Raw genomic sequence first — 24719 nt, forward strand, 5'->3', positions numbered from 1 at the left:
GTCTAGTCAACATTGTAATGTAGGGTCTAGTCTACATTGTAATGTAGGTTCTAGTCTACATTGTAATGTAGGGTCTAGTCAACATTGTAATGTAGAGTCTAGTAATGTAGGGTCTAGTAATGTAGGGTCTAGTCTACATTGTAATGTAGGGTCTAGTAATGTAGGGTCTAGTAATGTAGGGTCTAGTCTACAATGTAATGTAGGGTCTAGTCTACATTGTAATGTAGGGTCTAGTCTACATTGTAATGTAGGGTCTAGTCTACATTGTAATGTAGGGTCTCGTCTACATTGTACTGTAGGGTCTAGTCAACATTGTAATGTAGGGTCTAGTAATGTAGGGTCTAGTAATGTAGGGAATAGTCTACATTGTAATGTAGGGTCTAGTCTACATTGTAATGTAGGGTCTAGTCAACATTGTAATGTAGGGTCTAGTCAACATTGTAATGTAGGGTCTAGTCTACATTGTAATGTAGGTTCTAGTCTACATTGTAATGTAGGGTCTAGTCAACATTGTAATGTAGAGTCTAGTAATGTAGGGTCTAGTAATGTAGGGTCTAGTCTACATTGTAATGTAGGGTCTAGTCTACATTGTAATGTAGGGTCTAGTCAACATTGTAATGTAGGGTCTAGTAATGTAGGGTCTAGTAATGTAGGGTCTAGTCTACAATGTAATGTAGGGTCTAGTCTACATTGTAATGTAGGGTCTAGTCTACATTGTAATGTAGGGTCTAGTCTACATTGTAATGTAGGGTCTAGTCTACATTGTACTGTAGGGTCTAGTCAACATTGTAATGTAGGGTCTAGTAATGTAGGGTCTAGTAATGTAGGGAATAGTCTACATTGTAATGTAGGGTCTAGTCTACATTGTAATGTAGGGTCTAGTCAACATTGTAATGTAGGGTCTAGTTTACATTGTAATGTAGGGTCTAGTCTACATTGTAATGTAGGGTCTAGTCAACATTGTAATGTAGGGTCTAGTCAACATTGTAATGTAGGGTCTAGTCAACATTGTAATGTAGGGTCTAGTCTACATTGTAATGTAGGTTCTAGTCTACATTGTAATGTAGGGTCTAGTCAACATTGTAATGTAGAGTCTAGTAATGTAGGGTCTAGTAATGTAGGGTCTAGTCTACATTGTAATGTAGGGTCTAGTAATGTAGGGTCTAGTAATGTAGGGTCTAGTCTACATTGTAATGTAGGGTCTAGTCTACATTGTAATGTAGGGTCTAGTCTACATTGTAATGTAGGGTCTAGTCTACATTGTACTGTAGGGTCTAGTCAACATTGTAATGTAGGGTCTAGTAATGTAGGGTCTAGTAATGTAGGGAATAGTCTACATTGTAATGTAGGTTCTAGTCTACATTGTAATGTAGGGTCTAGTCTACATTGTAATGTAGGGTCTAGTCTACATTGTAATGTAGGGTCTAGTCAACATTGTAATGTAGGGTCTAGTCAACATTGTAATGTAGGGTCTAGTCTACATTGTAATGTAGGTTCTAGTCTACATTGTAATGTAGGGTCTAGTCAACATTGTAATGTAGAGTCTAGTAATGTAGGGTCTAGTAATGTAGGGTCTAGTCTACATTGTAATGTAGGGTCTAGTCTACATTGTAATGTAGGGTCTAGTCAACATTGTAATGTAGGGTCTAGTAATGTAGGGTCTAGTAATGTAGGGTCTAGTCTACAATGTAATGTAGGGTCTAGTCTACATTGTAATGTAGGGTCTAGTCTACATTGTAATGTAGGGTCTAGTCTACATTGTAATGTAGGGTCTAGTCTACATTGTACTGTAGGGTCTAGTCAACATTGTAATGTAGGGTCTAGTAATGTAGGGTCTAGTAATGTAGGGAATAGTCTACATTGTAATGTAGGGTCTAGTCTACATTGTAATGTAGGGTCTAGTCAACATTGTAATGTAGGGTCTAGTAATGTAGGGTCTAGTCTACATTGTAATGTAGGGTCTAGTTTACATTGTAATGTAGGGTCTAGTCTACATTGTAATGTAGGGTCTAGTCAACATTGTAATGTAGGGTCTAGTCAACATTGTAATGTACGGTCTAGTCAACATTGTAATGTAGGGTCTAGTCAACATTGTAATGTAGGGTCTAGTCTACATTGTAATGTAGGTTCTAGTCTACATTGTAATGTAGGGTCTACTCAACATTGTAATGTAGAGTCTAGTAATGTAGGGTCTAGTAATGTAGGGTCTAGTAATGTAGGGTCTAGTCTACATTTTAATGTAGGGTCTAGTCAACATTGTAATGTAGCGTGTAGTAATGTAGGGTCTAGTAATGTAGGGTCTAGTCTACATTGTAATGTAGGGTCTTGTCTACATTGTAATGTAGGGTCTAGTTTACATTGTAATGTAGGGTCTAGTCTACATTGTAATGTAGGGTCTAGTCAACATTGTAATGTAGGGTCTAGTCAACATTGTAATGTAGGGTCTAGTCTACATTGTAATGTAGGTTCTAGTCTACATTGTAATGTAGGGTCTAGTCAACATTGTAATGTAGAGTCTAGTAATGTAGGGTCTAGTAATGTAGGGTCTAGTCTACATTGTAATGTAGGGTCTAGTAATGTAGGGTCTAGTAATGTAGGGTCTAGTCTACAATGTAATGTAGGGTCTAGTCTACATTGTAATGTAGGGTCTAGTCTACATTGTAATGTAGGGTCTAGTCTACATTGTAATGTAGGGTCTCGTCTACATTGTACTGTAGGGTATAGTCAACATTGTAATGTAGGGTCTAGTAATGTAGGGTCTAGTAATGTAGGGAATAGTCTACATTGTAATGTAGGGTCTAGTCAACATTGTAATGTAGGGTCTAGTAATGTAGGGTCTAGTCTACATTGTAATGTAGGGTCTAGTTTACATTGTAATGTAGGGTCTAGTCTACATTGTAATGTAGGGTCTAGTCAACATTGTAATGTAGGGTCTAGTCAACATTGTAATGTACGGTCTAGTCAACATTGTAATGTAGGGTCTAGTCAACATTGTAATGTAGGGTCTAGTCTACATTGTAATGTAGGTTCTAGTCTACATTGTAATGTAGGGTCTAGTCAACATTGTAATGTAGAGTCTAGTAATGTAGGGTCTAGTAATGTAGGGTCTAGTAATGTAGGGTCTAGTCTACATTTTAATGTAGGGTCTAGTCTACATTGTAATGTAGGGTCTAGTCAACATTGTAATGTAGGGTCTAGTAATGTAGGGTCTAGTAATGTAGGGTCTAGTAATGTAGGGTCTAGTCTACAATGTAATGTAGGGTCTAGTCTACATTGTAATGTAGGGTCTAGTCTACATTGTAATGTAGGGTCTAGTCTACATTGTAATGTAGGGTCTAGTCTACATTGTACTGTAGGGTCTAGTCAACATTGTAATGTAGGGTCTAGTAATGTAGGGTCTAGTAATGTAGGGATTAGTCTACATTGTAATGTAGGTTCTAGTCTACATTGTAATGTAGGTTCTAGTCAACATTGTAATGTAGGGCCTAGTCTACATTGTAATGTAGGGTCTAGTCTACATTGTAATGTAGGGTCTAGTCAACATTGTAATGTAGGGTCTAGTCAACATTGTAATGTAGGGTCTAGTCTACATTGTAATGTAGGTTCTAGTCTACATTGTAATGTAGGGTCTAGTCAACATTGTAATGTAGAGTCTAGTAATGTAGGGTCTAGTAATGTAGGGTCTAGTCTACATTGTAATGTAGGGTCTAGTAATGTAGGGTCTAGTAATGTAGGGTCTAGTCTACAATGTAATGTAGGGTCTAGTCTACATTGTAATGTAGGGTCTAGTCTACATTGTAATGTAGGGTCTAGTCTACATTGTAATGTAGGGTCTCGTCTACATTGTACTGTAGGGTCTAGTCAACATTGTAATGTAGGGTCTAGTAATGTAGGGTCTAGTAATGTAGGGTCTAGTAATGTAGGGTCTAGTCTACATTTTAATGTAGGGTCTAGTCTACATTGTAATGTAGGGTCTAGTCAACATTGTAATGTAGGGTCTAGTAATGTAGGGTCTAGTAATGTAGGGTCTAGTAATGTAGGGTCTAGTCTACAATGTAATGTAGGGTCTAGTCTACATTGTAATGTAGGGTCTAGTCTACATTGTAATGTAGGGTCTAGTCTACATTGTAATGTAGGGTCTAGTCTACATTGTACTGTAGGGTCTAGTCAACATTGTAATGTAGGGTCTAGTAATGTAGGGTCTAGTAATGTAGGGAATAGTCTACATTGTAATGTAGGTTCTAGTCTACATTGTAATGTAGGTTCTAGTCAACATTGTAATGTAGGGCCTAGTCTACATTGTAATGTAGGGTCTAGTCTACATTGTAATGTAGGGTCTAGTCAACATTGTAATGTAGGGTCTAGTCAACATTGTAATGTAGGGTCTAGTCTACATTGTAATGTAGGTTCTAGTCTACATTGTAATGTAGGGTCTAGTCAACATTGTAATGTAGAGTCTAGTAATGTAGGGTCTAGTAATGTAGGGTCTAGTCTACATTGTAATGTAGGGTCTAGTAATGTAGGGTCTAGTAATGTAGGGTCTAGTCTACAATGTAATGTAGGGTCTAGTCTACATTGTAATGTAGGGTCTAGTCTACATTGTAATGTAGGGTCTAGTCTACATTGTAATGTAGGGTCTCGTCTACATTGTACTGTAGGGTCTAGTCAACATTGTAATGTAGGGTCTAGTAATGTAGGGTCTAGTAATGTAGGGAATAGTCTACATTGTAATGTAGGGTCTAGTCTACATTGTAATGTAGGGTCTAGTCAACATTGTAATGTAGGGTCTAGTCAACATTGTAATGTAGGGTCTAGTCTACATTGTAATGTAGGTTCTAGTCTACATTGTAATGTAGGGTCTAGTCAACATTGTAATGTAGAGTCTAGTAATGTAGGGTCTAGTAATGTAGGGTCTAGTCTACATTGTAATGTAGGGTCTAGTCTACATTGTAATGTAGGGTCTAGTCAACATTGTAATGTAGGGTCTAGTAATGTAGGGTCTAGTAATGTAGGGTCTAGTCTACAATGTAATGTAGGGTCTAGTCTACATTGTAATGTAGGGTCTAGTCTACATTGTAATGTAGGGTCTAGTCTACATTGTAATGTAGGGTCTAGTCTACATTGTACTGTAGGGTCTAGTCAACATTGTAATGTAGGGTCTAGTAATGTAGGGTCTAGTAATGTAGGGAATAGTCTACATTGTAATGTAGGGTCTAGTCTACATTGTAATGTAGGGTCTAGTCAACATTGTAATGTAGGGTCTAGTAATGTAGGGTCTAGTCTACATTGTAATGTAGGGTCTAGTTTACATTGTAATGTAGGGTCTAGTCTACATTGTAATGTAGGGTCTAGTCAACATTGTAATGTAGGGTCTAGTCAACATTGTAATGTACGGTCTAGTCAACATTGTAATGTAGGGTCTAGTCAACATTGTAATGTAGGGTCTAGTCTACATTGTAATGTAGGTTCTAGTCTACATTGTAATGTAGGGTCTAGTCAACATTGTAATGTAGAGTCTAGTAATGTAGGGTCTAGTAATGTAGGGTCTAGTAATGTAGGGTCTAGTCTACATTTTAATGTAGGGTCTAGTCAACATTGTAATGTAGGGTGTAGTAATGTAGGGTCTAGTAATGTAGGGTCTAGTCTACATTGTAATGTAGGGTCTCGTCTACATTGTAATGTAGGGTCTAGTTTACATTGTAATGTAGGGTCTAGTCTACATTGTAATGTAGGGTCTAGTCAACATTGTAATGTAGGGTCTAGTCAACATTGTAATGTAGGGTCTAGTCAACATTGTAATGTAGGGTCTAGTCTACATTGTAATGTAGGTTCTAGTCTACATTGTAATGTAGGGTCTAGTCAACATTGTAATGTAGAGTCTAGTAATGTAGGGTCTAGTAATGTAGGGTCTAGTCTACATTGTAATGTAGGGTCTAGTAATGTAGGGTCTAGTAATGTAGGGTCTAGTCTACAATGTAATGTAGGGTCTAGTCTACATTGTAATGTAGGGTCTAGTCTACATTGTAATGTAGGGTCTAGTCTACATTGTAATGTAGGGTCTCGTCTACATTGTACTGTAGGGTCTAGTCAACATTGTAATGTAGGGTCTAGTAATGTAGGGTCTAGTAATGTAGGGAATAGTCTACATTGTAATGTAGGGTCTAGTCTACATTGTAATGTAGGGTCTAGTCAACATTGTAATGTAGGGTCTAGTAATGTAGGGTCTAGTCTACATTGTAATGTAGGGTCTAGTTTACATTGTAATGTAGGGTCTAGTCTACATTGTAATGTAGGGTCTAGTCAACATTGTAATGTAGGGTCTAGTCAACATTGTAATGTACGGTCTAGTCAACATTGTAATGTAGGGTCTAGTCAACATTGTAATGTAGGGTCTAGTCTACATTGTAATGTAGGTTCTAGTCTACATTGTAATGTAGGGTCTAGTCAACATTGTAATGTAGAGTCTAGTAATGTAGGGTCTAGTAATGTAGGGTCTAGTAATGTAGGGTCTAGTCTACATTTTAATGTAGGGTCTAGTCTACATTGTAATGTAGGGTCTAGTCAACATTGTAATGTAGGGTCTAGTAATGTAGGGTCTAGTAATGTAGGGTCTAGTAATGTAGGGTCTAGTCTACAATGTAATGTAGGGTCTAGTCTACATTGTAATGTAGGGTCTAGTCTACATTGTAATGTAGGGTCTAGTCTACATTGTAATGTAGGGTCTAGTCTACATTGTACTGTAGGGTCTAGTCAACATTGTAATGTAGGGTCTAGTAATGTAGGGAATAGTCTACATTGTAATGTAGGTTCTAGTCTACATTGTAATGTAGGTTCTAGTCAACATTGTAATGTAGGGCCTAGTCTACATTGTAATGTAGGGTCTAGTCTACATTGTAATGTAGGGTCTAGTCAACATTGTAATGTAGGGTCTAGTCAACATTGTAATGTAGGGTCTAGTCTACATTGTAATGTAGGTTCTAGTCTACATTGTAATGTAGGGTCTAGTCAACATTGTAATGTAGAGTCTAGTAATGTAGGGTCTAGTAATGTAGGGTCTAGTCTACATTGTAATGTAGGGTCTAGTAATGTAGGGTCTAGTAATGTAGGGTCTAGTCTACAATGTAATGTAGGGTCTAGTCTACATTGTAATGTAGGGTCTAGTCTACATTGTAATGTAGGGTCTCGTCTACATTGTACTGTAGGGTCTAGTCAACATTGTAATGTAGGGTCTAGTAATGTAGGGTCTAGTAATGTAGGGAATAGTCTACATTGTAATGTAGGGTCTAGTCTACATTGTAATGTAGGGTCTAGTCAACATTGTAATGTAGGGTCTAGTAATGTAGGGTCTAGTCTACATTGTAATGTAGGGTCTAGTTTACATTGTAATGTAGGGTCTAGTCTACATTGTAATGTAGGGTCTAGTCAACATTGTAATGTAGGGTCTAGTCAACATTGTAATGTACGGTCTAGTCAACATTGTAATGTAGGGTCTAGTCAACATTGTAATGTAGGGTCTAGTCTACATTGTAATGTAGGTTCTAGTCTACATTGTAATGTAGGGTCTAGTCAACATTGTAATGTAGAGTCTAGTAATGTAGGGTCTAGTAATGTAGGGTCTAGTAATGTAGGGTCTAGTCTACATTTTAATGTAGGGTCTAGTCTACATTGTAATGTAGGGTCTAGTCAACATTGTAATGTAGGGTCTAGTAATGTAGGGTCTAGTAATGTAGGGTCTAGTAATGTAGGGTCTAGTCTACAATGTAATGTAGGGTCTAGTCTACATTGTAATGTAGGGTCTAGTCTACATTGTAATGTAGGGTCTAGTCTACATTGTAATGTAGGGTCTAGTCTACATTGTACTGTAGGGTCTAGTCAACATTGTAATGTAGGGTCTAGTAATGTAGGGTCTAGTAATGTAGGGAATTTTCTACATTGTAATGTAGGTTCTAGTCTACATTGTAATGTAGGTTCTAGTCAACATTGTAATGTAGGGCCTAGTCTACATTGTAATGTAGGGTCTAGTCTACATTGTAATGTAGGGTCTAGTCAACATTGTAATGTAGGGTCTAGTCAACATTGTAATGTAGGGTCTAGTCTACATTGTAATGTAGGTTCTAGTCTACATTGTAATGTAGGGTCTAGTCAACATTGTAATGTAGAGTCTAGTAATGTAGGGTCTAGTAATGTAGGGTCTAGTCTACATTGTAATGTAGGGTCTAGTCTACATTGTAATGTAGGGTCTAGTCAACATTGTAATGTAGGGTCTAGTAATGTAGGGTCTAGAAATGTAGGGTCTAGTCTACAATGTAATGTAGGGTCTAGTCTACATTGTAATGTAGGGTCTAGTCTACATTGTAATGTAGGGTCTAGTCTACATTGTAATGTAGGGTCTAGTCTACATTGTACTGCAGGGTCTAGTCAACATTGTAATGTAGGGTCTAGTAATGTAGGGTCTAGTAATGTAGGGAATAGTCTACATTGTAATGTAGGGTCTAGTCTACATTGTAATGTAGGGTCTAGTCAACATTGTAATGTAGGGTCTAGTAATGTAGGGTCTAGTTTACATTGTAATGTAGGGTCTCGTCTACATTGTAATGTAGGGTCTAGTTTACATTGTAATGTAGGGTCTAGTCTACATTGTAATGTAGGGTCTAGTCAACATTGTAATGTAGGGTCTAGTAATGTAGGGTCTAGTCTACATTGTAATGTAGGGTCTCGTCTACATTGTAATGTAGGGTCTAGTTTACATTGTAATGTAGGGTCTAGTCTACATTGTAATGTAGGGTCTAGTCAACATTGTAATGTAGGGTCTAGTCAACATTGTAATGTAGGGTCTAGTCTACATTGTAATGTAGGTTCTAGTCTACATTGTAATGTAGGGTCTAGTCAACATTGTAATGTAGAGTCTAGTAATGTAGGGTCTAGTAATGTAGGGTCTAGTAATGTAGGGTCTAGTAATGTAGGGTCTAGTCTACAATGTAATGTAGGGTCTAGTCTACATTGTAATGTAGGGTCTAGTCTACATTGTAATGTAGGGTCTAGTCTACATTGTAATGTAGGGTCTAGTCTACATTGTACTGTAGGGTCTAGTCAACATTGTAATGTAGGGTCTAGTAATGTAGGGTCTAGTAATGTAGGGAATAGTCTACATTGTAATGTAGGTTCTAGTCTACATTGTAATGTAGGTTCTAGTCAACATTGTAATGTAGGGCCTAGTCTACATTGTAATGTAGGGTCTAGTCTACATTGTAATGTAGGGTCTAGTCAACATTGTAATGTAGGGTCTAGTCAACATTGTAATGTAGGGTCTAGTCTACATTGTAATGTAGGTTCTAGTCTACATTGTAATGTAGGGTCTAGTCAACATTGTAATGTAGAGTCTAGTAATGTAGGGTCTAGTAATGTAGGGTCTAGTCTACATTGTAATGTAGGGTCTAGTCTACATTGTAATGTAGGGTCTAGTCAACATTGTAATGTAGGGTCTAGTAATGTAGGGTCTAGTAATGTAGGGTCTAGTCTACAATGTAATGTAGGGTCTAGTCTACATTGTAATGTAGGGTCTAGTCTACATTGTAATGTAGGGTCTAGTCTACATTGTAATGTAGGGTCTAGTCTACATTGTACTGCAGGGTCTAGTCAACATTGTAATGTAGGGTCTAGTAATGTAGGGTCTAGTAATGTAGGGTCTAGTCTACATTGTAATGTAGGGTCTCGTCTACATTGTAATGTCGGGTCTAGTTTACATTGTAATGTAGGGTCTAGTCTACATTGTAATGTAGGGTCTAGTCAACATTGTAATGTAGGGTCTAGTCAACATTGTAATGTAGGGTCTAGTCAACATTGTAATGTAGGGTCTAGTCTACATTGTAATGTAGGTTCTATTCTACATTGTAATGTAGGGTCTAGTCAACATTGTAATGTAGAGTCTAGTAATGTAGGGTCTAGTAATGTAGGGTCTAGTCTACATTGTAATGTAGGGTCTAGTAATGTAGAGTCTAGTAATGTAGGGTCTAGTCAACATTGTAATGTAGGGTCTAGTCTACATTGTAATGTAGGGTCTAGTCTACATTGTAATGTAGGGTCTAGTCTACATTGTAATGTAGGGTCTAGTCTACATTGTACTGTAGGGTCTAGTCAACATTGTAATGTAGGGTCTAGTATTGTAGGGTCTAGTAATGTAGGGAATAGTCTACATTGTAATGTAGGGTCTGGTCTACATTGTAATGTAGGGTCTAGTCAACATTGTAATGTAGGGTCTAGTAATGTAGGGTCTAGTCTACATTGTAATGTAGGGTCTAGTTTACATTGTAATGTAGGGTCTAGTCTACATAGTAATGTAGGGTCTAGTCAACATTGTAATGTAGGGTCTAGTCAACATTGTAATGTACGGTCTAGTCAACATTGTAATGTAGGGTCTAGTCAACATTGTAATGTAGGGTCTAGTCTACATTGTAATGTAGGTTCTAGTCTACATTGTAATGTAGGGTCTAGTCAACATTGTAATGTAGAGTCTAGTAATGTAGGGTCTAGTAATGTAGGGTCTAGTAATGTAGGGTCTAGTCTACATTTTAATGTAGGGTCTAGTCTACATTGTAATGTAGGGTCTAGTCAACATTGTAATGTAGGGTCTAGTAATGTAGGGTCTAGTAATGTAGGGTCTAGTAATGTAGGGTCTAGTCTACAATGTAATGTAGGGTCTAGTCTACATTGTAATGTAGGGTCTAGTCTACATTGTAATGTAGGGTCTAGTCTACATTGTAATGTAGGGTCTAGTCTACATTGTACTGTAGGGTCTAGTCAACATTGTAATGTAGGGTCTAGTAATGTAGGGAATAGTCTACATTGTAATGTAGGTTCTAGTCTACATTGTAATGTAGGTTCTAGTCAACATTGTAATGTAGGGCCTAGTCTACATTGTAATGTAGGGTCTAGTCTACATTGTAATGTAGGGTCTAGTCAACATTGTAATGTAGGGTCTAGTCAACATTGTAATGTAGGGTCTAGTCTACATTGTAATGTAGGTTCTAGTCTACATTGTAATGTAGGGTCTAGTCAACATTGTAATGTAGAGTCTAGTAATGTAGGGTCTAGTAATGTAGGGTCTAGTCTACATTGTAATGTAGGGTCTAGTAATGTAGGGTCTAGTAATGTAGGGTCTAGTCTACAATGTAATGTAGGGTCTAGTCTACATTGTAATGTAGGGTCTAGTCTACATTGTAATGTAGGGTCTCGTCTACATTGTACTGTAGGGTCTAGTCAACATTGTAATGTAGGGTCTAGTAATGTAGGGTCTAGTAATGTAGGGAATAGTCTACATTGTAATGTAGGGTCTAGTCTACATTGTAATGTAGGGTCTAGTCAACATTGTAATGTAGGGTCTAGTAATGTAGGGTCTAGTCTACATTGTAATGTAGGGTCTAGTTTACATTGTAATGTAGGGTCTAGTCTACATTGTAATGTAGGGTCTAGTCAACATTGTAATGTAGGGTCTAGTCAACATTGTAATGTACGGTCTAGTCAACATTGTAATGTAGGGTCTAGTCAACATTGTAATGTAGGGTCTAGTCTACATTGTAATGTAGGTTCTAGTCTACATTGTAATGTAGGGTCTAGTCAACATTGTAATGTAGAGTCTAGTAATGTAGGGTCTAGTAATGTAGGGTCTAGTAATGTAGGGTCTAGTCTACATTTTAATGTAGGGTCTAGTCTACATTGTAATGTAGGGTCTAGTCAACATTGTAATGTAGGGTCTAGTAATGTAGGGTCTAGTAATGTAGGGTCTAGTAATGTAGGGTCTAGTCTACAATGTAATGTAGGGTCTAGTCTACATTGTAATGTAGGGTCTAGTCTACATTGTAATGTAGGGTCTAGTCTACATTGTAATGTAGGGTCTAGTCTACATTGTACTGTAGGGTCTAGTCAACATTGTAATGTAGGGTCTAGTAATGTAGGGTCTAGTAATGTAGGGAATTTTCTACATTGTAATGTAGGTTCTAGTCTACATTGTAATGTAGGTTCTAGTCAACATTGTAATGTAGGGCCTAGTCTACATTGTAATGTAGGGTCTAGTCTACATTGTAATGTAGGGTCTAGTCAACATTGTAATGTAGGGTCTAGTCAACATTGTAATGTAGGGTCTAGTCTACATTGTAATGTAGGTTCTAGTCTACATTGTAATGTAGGGTCTAGTCAACATTGTAATGTAGAGTCTAGTAATGTAGGGTCTAGTAATGTAGGGTCTAGTCTACATTGTAATGTAGGGTCTAGTCTACATTGTAATGTAGGGTCTAGTCAACATTGTAATGTAGGGTCTAGTAATGTAGGGTCTAGAAATGTAGGGTCTAGTCTACAATGTAATGTAGGGTCTAGTCTACATTGTAATGTAGGGTCTAGTCTACATTGTAATGTAGGGTCTAGTCTACATTGTAATGTAGGGTCTAGTCTACATTGTACTGCAGGGTCTAGTCAACATTGTAATGTAGGGTCTAGTAATGTAGGGTCTAGTAATGTAGGGAATAGTCTACATTGTAATGTAGGGTCTAGTCTACATTGTAATGTAGGGTCTAGTCAACATTGTAATGTAGGGTCTAGTAATGTAGGGTCTAGTTTACATTGTAATGTAGGGTCTCGTCTACATTGTAATGTAGGGTCTAGTTTACATTGTAATGTAGGGTCTAGTCTACATTGTAATGTAGGGTCTAGTCAACATTGTAATGTAGGGTCTAGTAATGTAGGGTCTAGTCTACATTGTAATGTAGGGTCTCGTCTACATTGTAATGTAGGGTCTAGTTTACATTGTAATGTAGGGTCTAGTCTACATTGTAATGTAGGGTCTAGTCAACATTGTAATGTAGGGTCTAGTCAACATTGTAATGTAGGGTCTAGTCTACATTGTAATGTAGGTTCTAGTCTACATTGTAATGTAGGGTCTAGTCAACATTGTAATGTAGAGTCTAGTAATGTAGGGTCTAGTAATGTAGGGTCTAGTAATGTAGGGTCTAGTAATGTAGGGTCTAGTCTACAATGTAATGTAGGGTCTAGTCTACATTGTAATGTAGGGTCTAGTCTACATTGTAATGTAGGGTCTAGTCTACATTGTAATGTAGGGTCTAGTCTACATTGTACTGTAGGGTCTAGTCAACATTGTAATGTAGGGTCTAGTAATGTAGGGTCTAGTAATGTAGGGAATAGTCTACATTGTAATGTAGGTTCTAGTCTACATTGTAATGTAGGTTCTAGTCAACATTGTAATGTAGGGCCTAGTCTACATTGTAATGTAGGGTCTAGTCTACATTGTAATGTAGGGTCTAGTCAACATTGTAATGTAGGGTCTAGTCAACATTGTAATGTAGGGTCTAGTCTACATTGTAATGTAGGTTCTAGTCTACATTGTAATGTAGGGTCTAGTCAACATTGTAATGTAGAGTCTAGTAATGTAGGGTCTAGTAATGTAGGGTCTAGTCTACATTGTAATGTAGGGTCTAGTCTACATTGTAATGTAGGGTCTAGTCAACATTGTAATGTAGGGTCTAGTAATGTAGGGTCTAGTAATGTAGGGTCTAGTCTACAATGTAATGTAGGGTCTAGTCTACATTGTAATGTAGGGTCTAGTCTACATTGTAATGTAGGGTCTAGTCTACATTGTAATGTAGGGTCTAGTCTACATTGTACTGCACGGTCTAGTCAACATTGTAATGTAGGGTCTAGTAATGTAGGGTCTAGTAATGTAGGGTCTAGTCTACATTGTAATGTAGGGTCTCGTCTACATTGTAATGTAGGGTCTAGTTTACATTGTAATGTAGGGTCTAGTCTACATTGTAATGTAGGGTCTAGTCAACATTGTAATGTAGGGTCTAGTCAACATTGTAATGTAGGGTCTAGTCAACATTGTAATGTAGGGTCTAGTCTACATTGTAATGTAGGTTCTATTCTACATTGTAATGTAGGGTCTAGTCAACATTGTAATGTAGAGTCTAGTAATGTAGGGTCTAGTAATGTAGGGTCTAGTCTACATTGTAATGTAGGGTCTAGTAATGTAGAGTCTAGTAATGTAGGGTCTAGTCTACAATGTAATGTAGGGTCTAGTCTACATTGTAATGTAGGGTCTAGTCTACATTGTAATGTAGGGTCTAGTCTACATTGTAATGTAGGGTCTAGTCTACATTGTACTGTAGGGTCTAGTCAACATTGTAATGTAGGGTCTAGTATTGTAGGGTCTAGTAATGTAGGGAATAGTCTACATTGTAATGTAGGGTCTGGTCTACATTGTAATGTAGGGTCTAGTCAACATTGTAATGTAGGGTCTAGTAATGTAGGGTCTAGTCTACATTGTAATGTAGGGTCTAGTTTACATTGTAATGTAGGGTCTAGTCTACATAGTAATGTAGGGTCTAGTCAACATTGTAATGTAGGGTCTAGTCAACATTGTAATGTACGGTCTAGTCAACATTGTAATGTAGGGTCTAGTCAACATTGTAATGTAGGGTCTAGTCTACATTGTAATGTAGGTTCTAGTCTACATTGTAATGTAGGGTCTAGTCAACATTGTAATGTAGAGTCTAGTAATGTAGGGTCTAGTAATGTAGGGTCTAGTAATGTAGGGTCTAGTCTACATTTTAATGTAGGGTCTAGTCTACATTGTAATGTAGGGTCTAGTCAACATTGTAATGTAGGGTCTAGTAATGTAGGGTCTAGTAATGTAGGGTCTAGTCTACATTGTAATGTAGGGTCTAGTCAACATTGTAATGTAGGGCCTAGTCTACATTGTAATGTAGGGTCTAGTCTACATTGTAATGTAGGGTCTAGTCAACATTGTAATGTAGGGTCTAGTCAACATTGTAATGTAGGGTCTAGTCTACATTGTAATGTAGGTTCTAGTCTACATTGTAATGTAGGGTCTAGTCAACATTGTAATGTAGAGTCTAGTAATGTAGGGTCTAGTAATGTAGGGTCTAGTCTACATTGTAATGTAGGGTCTAGTCTACATTGTAATGTAGGGTCTAGTCAACATTGTAATGTAGGGTCTAGTAATGTAGGGTCTAGTAATGTAGGGTCTAGTCTACAATGTAATGTAGGGTCTAGTCTACATTGTAATGTAGGGTCTAGTCTACATTGTAATGTAGGGTCTAGTCTACATTGTAATGTAGGGTCTAGTCTACATTGTACTGCAGGGTCTAGTCAACATTGTAATGTAGGGTCTAGTAATGTAGGGTCTAGTAATGTAGGGTCTAGTCTACATTGTAATGTAGGGTCTCGTCTACATTGTAATGTAGGGTCTAGTTTACATTGTAATGTAGGGTCTAGTCTACATTGTAATGTAGGGTCTAGTCAACATTGTAATGTAGGGTCTAGTCAACATTGTAATGTAGGGTCTAGTCAACATTGTAATGTAGGGTCTAGTCTACATTGTAATGTAGGTTCTATTCTACATTGTAATGTAGGGTCTAGTCAACATTGTAATGTAGAGTCTAGTAATGTAGGGTCTAGTAATGTAGGGTCTAGTCTACATTGTAATGTAGGGTCTAGTAATGTAGAGTCTAGTAATGTAGGGTCTAGTCTACAATGTAATGTAGGGTCTAGTCTACATTGTAATGTAGGGTCTAGTCTACATTGTAATGTAGGGTCTAGTCTACATTGTAATGTAGGGTCTAGTCTACATTGTACTGTAGGGTCTAGTCAACATTGTAATGTAGGGTCTAGTATTGTAGGGTCTAGTAATGTAGGGAATAGTCTACATTGTAATGTAGGGTCTGGTCTACATTGTAATGTAGGGTCTAGTCAACATTGTAATGTAGGGTCTAGTAATGTAGGGTCTAGTCTACATTGTAATGTAGGGTCTAGTTTACATTGTAATGTAGGGTCTAGTCTACATTGTAATGTAGGGTCTAGTCAACATTGTAATGTAGGGTCTAGTCAACATTGTAATGTACGGTCTAGTCAACATTGTAATGTAGGGTCTAGTCAACATTGTAATGTAGGGTCTAGTCTACATTGTAATGTAGGTTCTAGTCTACATTGTAATGTAGGGTCTAGTCAACATTGTAATGTAGAGTCTAGTAATGTAGGGTCTAGTAATGTAGGGTCTAGTAATGTAGGGTCTAGTCTACATTTTAATGTAGGGTCTAGTCTACATTGTAATGTAGGGTCTAGTCAACATTGTAATGTAGGGTCTAGTAATGTAGGGTCTAGTAATGTAGGGTCTAGTCTACATTGTAATGTAGGGTCTCGTCTACATTGTAATGTAGGGTCTAGTTTACATTGTAATGTAGGGTCTAGTCTACATTGTAATGTAGGGTCTAGTCAACATTGTAATGTAGGGTCTAGTCAACATTGTAATGTAGGGTCTAGTCAACATTGTAATGTAGGGTCTAGTCTACATTGTAATGTAGGTTCTAGTCTACATTGTAATGTAGGGTCTAGTCAACATTGTAATGTAGAGTCTAGTAATGTAGGGTCTAGTAATGTAGGGTCTAGTCTACATTGTAATGTAGGGTCTAGTAATGTAGGGTCTAGTAATGTAGGGTCTAGTCTACAATGTAATGTAGGGTCTAGTCTACATTGTAATGTAGGGTCTAGTCTACATTGTAATGTAGGGTCTAGTCTACATTGTAATGTAGGGTCTCGTCTACATTGTACTGTAGGGTCTAGTCAACATTGTAATGTAGGGTCTAGTAATGTAGGGTCTAGTAATGTAGGGAATAGTCTACATTGTAATGTAGGATCTAGTCTACATTGTAATGTAGGGTCTAGTCAACATTGTAATGTAGGGTCTAGTAATGTAGGGTCTAGTCTACATTGTAATGTAGGGTCTAGTTTACATTGTAATGTAGGGTCTAGTCTACATTGTAATGTAGGGTCTAGTCAACATTGTAATGTAGGGTCTAGTCAACATTGTAATGTACGGTCTAGTCAACATTGTAATGTAGGGTCTAGTCAACATTGTAATGTAGGGTCTAGTCTACATTGTAATGTAGGTTCTAGTCTACATTGTAATGTAGGGTCTAGTCAACATTGTAATGTAGAGTCTAGTAATGTAGGGTCTAGTAATGTAGGGTCTAGTAATGTAGGGTCTAGTCTACATTTTAATGTAGGGTCTAGTCTACATTGTAATGTAGGGTCTAGTCAACATTGTAATGTAGGGTCTAGTAATGTAGGGTCTAGTAATGTAGGGTCTAGTAATGTAGGGTCTAGTCTACAATGTAATGTAGGGTCTAGTCTACATTGTAATGTAGGGTCTAGTCTACATTGTAATGTAGGGTCTAGTCTACATTGTAATGTAGGGTCTAGTCTACATTGTACTGTAGGGTCTAGTCAACATTGTAATGTAGGGTCTAGTAATGTAGGGTCTAGTAATGTAGGGAATAGTCTACATTGTAATGTAGGTTCTAGTCTACATTGTAATGTAGGTTCTAGTCAACATTGTAATGTAGGGCCTAGTCTACATTGTAATGTAGGGTCTAGTCTACATTTTAATGTAGGGTCTAGTCTACATTGTAATGTAGGGTCTAGTCAACATTGTAATGTAGGGTCTAGTAATGTAGGGTCTAGTAATGTAGGGTCTAGTCTACATTGTAATGTAGGGTCTCGTCTACATTGTAATGTAGGGTCTAGTTTACATTGTAATGTAGGGTCTAGTCTACATTGTAATGTAGGGTCTAGTCAACATTGTAATGTAGGGTCTAGTCAACATTGTAATGTAGGGTCTAGTCAACATTGTAATGTAGGGTCTAGTCTACATTGTAATGTAGGTTCTAGTCTACATTGTAATGTAGGGTCTAGTCAACATTGTAATGTAGAGTCTAGTAATGTAGGGTCTAGTAATGTAGGGTCTAGTCTACATTGTAATGTAGGGTCTAGTAATGTAGGGTCTAGTAATGTAGGGTCTAGTCTACAATGTAATGTAGGGTCTAGTCTACATTGTAATGTAGGGTCTAGTCTACATTGTAATGTAGGGTCTAGTCTACATTGTAATGTAGGGTCTCGTCTACATTGTACTGTAGGGTCTAGTCAACATTGTAATGTAGGGTCTAGTAATGTAGGGTCTAGTAATGTAGGGAATAGTCTACATTGTAATGTAGGGTCTAGTCTACATTGTAATGTAGGGTCTAGTCAACATTGTAATGTAGGGTCTAGTAATGTAGGGTCTAGTCTACATTGTAATGTAGGGTCTAGTTTACATTGTAATGTAGGGTCTAGTCTACATTGTAATGTAGGGTCTAGTCAACATTGTAATGTAGGGTCTAGTCAACATTGTAATGTACGGTCTAGTCAACATTGTAATGTAGGGTCTAGTCAACATTGTAATGTAGGGTCTAGTCTACATTGTAATGTAGGTTCTAGTCTACATTGTAATGTAGGGTCTAGTCGACATTGTAATGTAGAGTCTAGTAATGTAGGGTCTAGTAATGTAGGGTCTAGTAATGTAGGGTCTAGTCTACATTTTAATGTAGGGTCTAGTCTACATTGTAATGTAGGGTCTAGTCAACATTGTAATGTAGGGTCTAGTAATGTAGGGTCTAGTAATGTAGGGTCTAGTAATGTAGGGTCTAGTCTACAATGTAATGTAGGGTCTAGTCTACATTGTAATGTAGGGTCTAGTCTACATTGTAATGTAGGGTCTAGTCTACATTGTAATGTAGGGTCTAGTCTACATTGTACTGTAGGGTCTAGTCAACATTGTAATGTAGGGTCTAGTAATGTAGGGTCTAGTAATGTAGGGAATAGTCTACATTGTAATGTAGTTTCTAGTCTACATTGTAATGTAGGTTCTAGTCAACATTGTAATGTAGGGCCTAGTCTACATTGTAATGTAGGGTCTAGTCTACATTGTAATGTAGGGTCTAGTCAACATTGTAATGTAGGGTCTAGTCAACATTGTAATGTAGGGTCTAGTCTACATTGTAATGTAGGTTCTAGTCTACATTGTAATGTAGGGTCTAGTCAACATTGTAATGTAGAGTCTAGTAATGTAGGGTCTAGTAATGTAGGGTCTAGTCTACATTGTAATGTAGGGCGTCTACATTGTAATGTAGGGTCTAGTCAACATTGTAATGTAGGGTCTAGTAATGTAGGGTCTAGTAATGTAGGGTCTAGTCTACAATGTAATGTAGGGTCTAGTCTACATTGTAATGTAGGGTCTAGTCTACATTGTAATGTAGGGTCTAGTCTACATTGTAATGTAGGGTCTAGTCTACATTGTACTGCAGGGTCTAGTCAACATTGTAATGTAGGGTCTAGTAATGTAGGGTCTAGTAATGTAGGGAATAGTCTACATTGTAATGTAGGGTCTAGTCTACATTGTAATGTAGGGTCTAGTCAACATTGTAATGTAGGGTCTAGTAATGTAGGGTCTAGTCTACATTGTAATGTAGGGTCTCGCCTACATTGTAATGTAGGGTCTAGTTTACATTGTAATGTAGGGTCTAGTCTACATTGTAATGTAGGGTCTAGTCAACATTGTAATGTAGGGTCTAGTCAACATTGTAATGTAGGGTCTAGTCAATATTGTAATGTAGGGTCTAGTCAACATTGTAATGTAGGGTCTAGTCTACATTGTAATGTAGGTTCTAGTCTACATTGTAATGTAGGGTCTAGTCAACATTGTAATGTAGAGTCTAGTAATGTAGGGTCTAGTAATGTAGGGTCTAGTCTACATTGTAATGTAGGGTCTAGTCTACATTGTAATGTAGGGTCTAGTCAACATTGTAATGTAGGGTCTAGTAATGTAGGGTCTAGTAATGTAGGGTCTAGTCTACATTGTAATGTAGGGTCTAGTCTACATTGTAATGTAGGGTCTAGTCAACATTGTAATGTAGAGTCTAGTAATGTAGGGTCTAGTAATGTAGGGTCTAGTCTACATTGTAATGTAGGGTCTAGTCTACATTGTAATGTAGGGTCTAGTCAACATTGTAATGTAGGGTCTAGTAATGTAGGGTCTAGTAATGTAGGGTCTAGTCTACAATGTAATGTAGGGTCTAGTCTACATTGTAATGTAGGGTCTAGTCTACATTGTAATGTAGGGTCTAGTCTACATTGTAATGTAGGGTCTAGTCTACATTGTACTGCAGGGTCTAGTCAACATTGTAATGTAGGGTCTAGTAATGTAGGGTCTAGTAATGTAGGGAATAGTCTACATTGTAATGTAGGGTCTAGTCTACATTGTAATGTAGGGTCTAGTCAACATTGTAATGTAGGGTCTAGTAATGTAGGGTCTAGTCTACATTGTAATGTAGGGTCTAGTCTACATTGTAATGTAGGGTCTAGTCAACATTGTAATGTAGGGTCTAGTAATGTAGGGTCTAGTAATGTATGGTCTAGTCTACAATGTAATGTAGGGTCTTTTCTACATTGTAATGTAGGGTCTAGTCTACATTGTAATGTAGGGTCTAGTCTACATTGTAATGTAGGGTCTAGTCTACATTGTACTGCAGGGTCTAGTCAACATTGTAATGTAGGGTCTAGTAATGTAGGGTCTAGTAATGTAGGGAATAGTCTACATTGTAATGTAGGGTCTAGTCTACATTGTAATGTAGGGTCTAGTCAACATTGTAATGTAGGGTCTAGTAATGTAGGGTCTAGTCTACATTGTAATGTAGGGTATCGTCTACATTGTAATGTAGGGTCTAGTTTACATTGTAATGTAGGGTCTAGTCTACATTGTAATGTAGGGTCTAGTCAACATTGTAATGTAGGGTCTAGTCAACATTGTAATGTAGGGTCTAGTCAATATTGTAATGTAGGGTCTAGTCAACATTGTAATGTAGGGTCTAGTCTACATTGTAATGTAGGTTCTAGTCTACATTGTAATGTAGGGTCTAGTCAACATTGTAATGTAGAGTCTAGTAATGTAGGGTCTAGTAATGTAGGGTCTAGTAATGTAGGGTCTAGTCTACATTGTAATGTAGGGTCTAGTCTACATTGTAATGTAGGGTCTAGTCAACATTGTAATGTAGGGTCTAGTAATGTAGGGTCTAGTAATGTAGGGTCTAGTCTACATTGTAATGTAGGGTCTAGTCTACATTGTAATGTAGGGTCTAGTCAACATTGTAATGTAGAGTCTAGTAATGTAGGGTCTAGTAATGTAGGGTCTAGTCTACATTGTAATGTAGGGTCTAGACTACATTGTAATGTAGGGTCTAGTCAACATTGTAATGTAGGGTCTAGTAATGTAGGGTCTAGTAATGTAGGGTCTAGTCTACAATGTAATGTGTGGTCTAGTCTACATTGTAATGTAGGGTCTAGTCTACATTGTAATGTAGGGTCTAGTCTACATTGTAATGTAGGGTCTAGTCTACATTGTACTGCAGGGTCTAGTCAACATTGTAATGTAGGGTCTAGTAATGTAGGGTCTAGTAATGTAGGGAATAGTCTACATTGTAATGTAGGGTCTAGTCTACATTGTAATGTAGGGTCTAGTCAACATTGTAATGTAGGGTCTAGTAATGTAGGGTCTAGTCTACATTGTAATGTAGGGTCTCGTCTACATTGTAATGTAGGGTCTAGTTTACATTGTAATGTAGGGTCTAGTCTACATTGTAATGTAGGGTCTAGTCAACATTGTAATGTAGGGTCTAGTCAACATTGTAATGTAGGGTCTAGTCAATATTGTAATGTTGTGTCTAGTCAACATTGTAATGTAGGGTCTAGTCTACATTGTAATGTAGGTTCTAGTCTACATTGTAATGTAGGGTCTAGTCAACATTGTAATGTAGAGTCTAGTAATGTAGGGTCTAGTAATGTAGGGTCTAGTAATGTAGGGTCTAGTCTACATTGTAATGTAGGGTCTAGTCTACATTGTAATGTAGGGTCTAGTCAACATTGTAATGTAGGGTCTAGTAATGTAGGGTCTAGTAATGTAGGGTCTAGTCTACAATGTAATGTAGGGTCTAGTCTACATTGTAATGTAGGGTCTAGTCTACATTGTACTGTAGGGTCTAGTCAACATTGTAATGTAGGGTCTAGTAATGTAGGGTCTAGTAATGTAGGGAATAGTCTACATTGTAAGGTAGGGTCTAGTTTACATTGTAATGTAGGGTCTAGTCTACATTGTAATGTAGGGTCTAGTCTACATTGTACTGTAGGGTCTAGTCAACATTGTAATGTAGGGTCTAGTAATGTAGGGTCTAGTAATGTAGGGAATAGTCTACATTGTAATGTAGGGTCTAGTCTACATTGTAATGTAGGGTCTAGTCAACATTGTAATGTAGGGTCTAGTAATGTAGGGTCTAGTCTACATTGTAATGTAGGTTCTCGTCTACATTGTAATGTAGGGTCTAGTCTACATTGTAATGTAGGTTCTAGTCTACATTGTAATGTAGGGTCTAGTCAACATTGTAATGTAGAGTCTAGTAATGTAGGGTCTAGTAATGTAGGGTCTAGTAATGTAGGGTCTAGTCTACATTGTAATGTAGGGTCTAGTCTACATTGTAATGTAGGGTCTAGTCAACATTGTAATGTAGGGTCTAGTAATGTAGGGTCTAGTAATGTAGGGTCTAGTCTACAATGTAATGTAGGGTCTAGTCTACATTGTAATGTAGGGTCTAGTCTACATTGAAATGTAGGGTCTAGTCTACATTGTAATGTAGGGTCTAGTCTACATTGTACTGTAGGGTCTAGTCAACATTGTAATGTAGGGTCTAGTAATGAAGGGTCTAGTAATGTAGGGAATAGTCTACATTGTAATGTATGTTCTAGTCTACATTGTAATGTAGGGTCTAGTCAACATTGTAATGTAGGGTCTAGTCAACATTGTAATGTAGGGTCTAGTCTACATTGTAATGTAGGTTCTAGTCTACATTGTAATGTAGGGTCTAGTCAACATTGTAATGTAGAGTCTAGTAATGTAGGGTCTAGTAATGTAGGGTCTAGTAATGTAGGGTCTAGTCTACATTTTAATGTAGGGTCTAGTCTACATTGTAATGTAGGGTCTAGTCAACATTGTAATGTAGGGTCTAGTAATGTAGGGTCTAGTAATGTAGGGTCTAGTAATGTAGGGTCTAGTCTACAATGTAATGTAGGGTCTAGTCTACATTGTAATGTAGGGTCTAGTCTACATTGTAATGTAGGGTCTAGTCTACATTGTAATGTAGGGTCTAGTCTACATTGTACTGTAGGGTCTAGTCAACATTGTAATGTAGGGTCTAGTAATGTAGGGTCTAGTAATGTAGGGAATAGTCTACATTGTAATGTAGGTTCTAGTCTACATTGTAATGTAGGTTCTAGTCAACATTGTAATGTAGGGCCTAGTCTACATTGTAATGTAGGGTCTAGTCTACATTTTAATGTAGGGTCTAGTCTACATTGTAATGTAGGGTCTAGTCAACATTGTAATGTAGGGTCTAGTAATGTAGGGTCTAGTAATGTAGGGTCTAGTCTACATTGTAATGTAGGGTCTCGTCTACATTGTAATGTAGGGTCTAGTTTACATTGTAATGTAGGGTCTAGTCTACATTGTAATGTAGGGTCTAGTCAACATTGTAATGTAGGGTCTAGTCAACATTGTAATGTAGGGTCTAGTCAACATTGTAATGTAGGGTCTAGTCTACATTGTAATGTAGGTTCTAGTCTACATTGTAATGTAGGGTCTAGTCAACATTGTAATGTAGAGTCTAGTAATGTAGGGTCTAGTAATGTAGGGTCTAGTCTACATTGTAATGTAGGGTCTAGTAATGTAGGGTCTAGTAATGTAGGGTCTAGTCTACAATGTAATGTAGGGTCTAGTCTACATTGTAATGTAGGGTCTAGTCTACATTGTAATGTAGGGTCTAGTCTACATTGTAATGTAGGGTCTCGTCTACATTGTACTGTAGGGTCTAGTCAACATTGTAATGTAGGGTCTAGTAATGTAGGGTCTAGTAATGTAGGGAATAGTCTACATTGTAATGTAGGGTCTAGTCTACATTGTAATGTAGGGTCTAGTCAACATTGTAATGTAGGGTCTAGTAATGTAGGGTCTAGTCTACATTGTAATGTAGGGTCTAGTTTACATTGTAATGTAGGGTCTAGCCTACATTGTAATGTAGGGTCTAGTCAACATTGTAATGTAGGGTCTAGTCAACATTGTAATGTACGGTCTAGTCAACATTGTAATGTAGGGTCTAGTCAACATTGTAATGTAGGGTCTAGTCTACATTGTAATGTAGGTTCTAGTCTACATTGTAATGTAGGGTCTAGTCGACATTGTAATGTAGAGTCTAGTAATGTAGGGTCTAGTAATGTAGGGTCTAGTAATGTAGGGTCTAGTCTACATTTTAATGTAGGGTCTAGTCTACATTGTAATGTAGGGTCTAGTCAACATTGTAATGTAGGGTCTAGTAATGTAGGGTCTAGTAATGTAGGGTCTAGTAATGTAGGGTCTAGTCTACAATGTAATGTAGGGTCTAGTCTACATTGTAATGTAGGGTCTAGTCTACATTGTAATGTAGGGTCTAGTCTACATTGTAATGTAGGGTCTAGTCTACATTGTACTGTAGGGTCTAGTCAACATTGTAATGTAGGGTCTAGTAATGTAGGGTCTAGTAATGTAGGGAATAGTCTACATTGTACTGTAGTTTCTAGTCTACATTGTAATGTAGGTTCTAGTCAACATTGTAATGTAGGGCCTAGTCTACATTGTAATGTAGGGTCTAGTCTACATTGTAATGTAGGGTCTAGTCAACATTGTAATGTAGGGTCTAGTCAACATTGTAATGTAGGGTCTAGTCTACATTGTAATGTAGGTT

This window comes from Salmo salar, chromosome 09, assembly GCF_965601325.2.
Source record: "Salmo salar chromosome 09, fSalSal1, whole genome shotgun sequence".
NCBI lineage: Eukaryota > Metazoa > Chordata > Actinopteri > Salmoniformes > Salmonidae > Salmo > Salmo salar.